Source organism: Petaurus breviceps, unplaced genomic scaffold (genome assembly GCF_028583685.1).
Source record: "Petaurus breviceps papuanus isolate PSGF00001 unplaced genomic scaffold, PetGlider_PUasm1.0 90602, whole genome shotgun sequence".
Classification (NCBI taxonomy): Eukaryota; Metazoa; Chordata; class Mammalia; order Diprotodontia; family Petauridae; genus Petaurus; species Petaurus breviceps.
Window position 1 is genome coordinate 7,330,127 of NW_027187283.1, and position 3,024 is coordinate 7,333,150.

At 43.5% G+C, this 3,024-nt stretch overlaps 1 pseudogene; it reads left to right on the forward strand.

The window, feature by feature from the left end:
• Window positions 1-383: 383 nt before the first annotated feature.
• Window positions 384-1,248, forward strand: LOC138142729 (RNA-binding protein Raly pseudogene; annotated as a pseudogene).
• The last annotated feature ends 1,776 nt before the right edge of the window (window positions 1,249-3,024 follow it).

Consider the following 3,024-nt stretch of genomic DNA (forward strand, 5'->3'; position numbering starts at 1 on the left):
AGGGAGAAGAGGAAGAAAATTTGAAACTCAAAATCTTATGGAAATGAATGTTTAAAACTAAAAATTAATCAAATTTTTAAAAAAAAAACTACAGTGTGGGCGTCCGGGCTCCCAAGCGGTGTACGCAGGGGGCCTGCAGGAGGCGGTGGCGGCAGCGGCAGCGAAGACGACGGGGGCGGCCACCTCTTCTCTGGCTCCCACCCCTGCATTAGTTCCCTCAACTGCCCTCGCCCCTGGGCTTTTTCTGCAGCCTGTGTGAGACTCGCGGTCGCTCCCGCCTCTCGGTCCCCTCCTCCACCCGGCCCTCGCTCCTCCCCGCCTCTGCCACTCATTGTTTCTCGGAACCTTTTATGCTCCTGATCTTTCCTCGCTGGGATGTCACCATGTCTCTGAAAGTGCACACAAGCAACATCACCAATAAGAATGATCCCAAGTCCCTCAGCTCTTGGGTAGTCATTGGGAACTTAAATAGAGCCATGGTGAAGAAGGCAGACATAAGAGACCATCTTCTCCAAGTATGGCCGAGTAGCTGCTCTGTGCACATGGACTACGCCATCGTCCAGTATGCTAGCGAGCGCCATGCCCGTGCTGCTGTGCTGGGTGAGAGCGGGCGAGTGCTAGCAGGGCCGACTCTGGACATCAACATGGCTGGAGAACCTAAACCCAATGGACTAGAAGGACTCGAGAGAGCAGCTTCAGCCTCCTCGGGGCCGCCTATCTCCAGTCCCCAGGGTGGTTCCTGTGAAGCGGCCACGGGTCACCATCCCTCTTGTCCGTCTCCTCAAACCCTGTCAGACTCTTTGCCCGCTCCACTACTTACTTCCAGCAGCTCATCGAGGTTAACGTTAAAATGTTCTGAGCTGCAGACCATCAAGGCAGAACTTACCCAGATCAAGTACAACACTGAAGCCCTGCTGGGGCGGCTGGACCAGATCTTGGAGGAGCAGAGTCCTGGCACAGATGGCAAGAAGAAAAATGACAGCAAGAAAAGTGAGACTACTCAGGAGGCAGAGACGCCCTTGGGAGAGTTGTTGCCCGGGGACGACGGCGATGAGGCACTGGCACAGGCTGACTCCGAAGATTTGGACAACAGCCAATACACAGAGCTGGATGAATTGACTCTACAGTAAATGGCCTGAAATGGTGTCCAGGACCTTTTAAGCCAACAAGAATGTCCCTTTCCTTCCCCAAGACATTAACCCTCCCCACCCATCCTTCCCTAGACAATCCAGGATTCTTTCCCCAAGGATGAAATTTCCTCAGTGTCTTGCATCCAACTAAAGAAGCATTAAATTGCACCAGGAGAAGCCCATAAATCTCATTTTAGAGCTGATGGAGAGATTTTTCCCCCCTCTATCTCTGGCCTACTAGACAGGAAGGGATCATAGATTCAGAGCATTTTACATATGAGAAAACTGAAGCCCAGAGGGGATGGATCACACAATAAATGTCTCAAGCAGGATTTGACCCCAGCTCTTTCTGTGTCCAAGTTCAGTTCCCTGCACTTTCTCCTGCCTCCTGCCTTATTGTCAGTGCTCCTTACCCAGTGCTCAACTGTGCCACTAGGTCACAATTTTTATTATTAATAAATAATTGCTATCGTTTATTTAAAAAGTACAGTGTGTTCAACTGTGACTGATTAAGCGAATGCAAACTACCACAAATATGGCACAAATAGTCTATATGGCAGAAATAGTGAACGTTTGGATTGGAGATGCATCTTAATTTATGCATCTCATATTTATTTTGAATGTCTGCCATCCTGATTTTTGCATAGAGCAAAGTGCCTTCATTGATGTAGCACAGCATGCTGGACCACTTTGTACCAATTATCAACCATGTCTCACAACCTGTTCCAAAATTCTTCAAAGAGAACTTGAGAGTGTCATTATATCATTTCTTCTGACCACCATTTGACCTCTTTATTCAAATATAAATGAGTTTTATATCACCACTGACTATATTCAAGAGTTGGGTTTTTAAACATATTGATGAAATAACAGATGGTAGCAGAACATTTTGTACCTCAACCCTTGAAAATAGCTGTGTTATACAATTTGGAGGCAATCAGTGCCAGAGAAAGGCACATAATTCAGTACTCTCTAATAAATAGGTCAGGTATCAATAGTTAAATTTCTAGAAATTAGTAACTGTGAGCCTTTATTTATACCTACCTTGCACATGTAGGCATTGGTCAAACCTGAGAGCCTACTCAATCTAGGTCAACTTGATTTTCTATGTCCACACATGGTTCTTTGGACCTACGCTGCATTTCTTTCATTATTGTGGCCCTATAAACTTAATCGAGTTTCTGACTTAGATTCACTTTGAGGTACTTCAAAAGAACACCACAGAAGCATGAAGAAAATATTGTCATAAATGCATTTATTTCATAGTTTGTCTTCCTTTATAGGCAAGAAGTGTATTAACATTTTAGGATTTTGCCTTATACATTCCAATAACAAATTGTCCACTTCACATTAAGAAGAATAAGGAAGCACATGTTATATATTAAGATTTTCCAACTCCTTAGATGGTGTGATTAGTAATAAGAGATCATCTAAAGTTATTCAAAAACATTTATTTTTGGAGAGAACATGTTAAAATGGCATTAAATTGGTCATAGTGTGAATAATAATTGTGAGGATAAGCAAGTGAAATTGTTCTAAATGGTCTTTATGGAGATAAAATCATGTCTCATTTTTCATTTTTTTTAAAAGAATATAGATTCTCCTACCTCCCACAAATAAACACATTTGTATGAATATATGGACATTTGATGGATCTGTATTGGCATCAATGTACTTATTTTTTTTCCACTTCTCTGAAATGAACGTCTGTTATGCTGGAGTGGCTACATGGTGAAGTGAATAGAGCACCATCACCCTGCCTTCCCCCCTCCAAAAAGAAAAAAAAAAGATTATCACCTTAGTTGTGGTGCTTGTAGGTGGCACAATGAATAGAGCATTGCCCTTGGAGTCAGGAGGACCTGAGTTCAAATCCAGCCTCAGACACTTAACATTT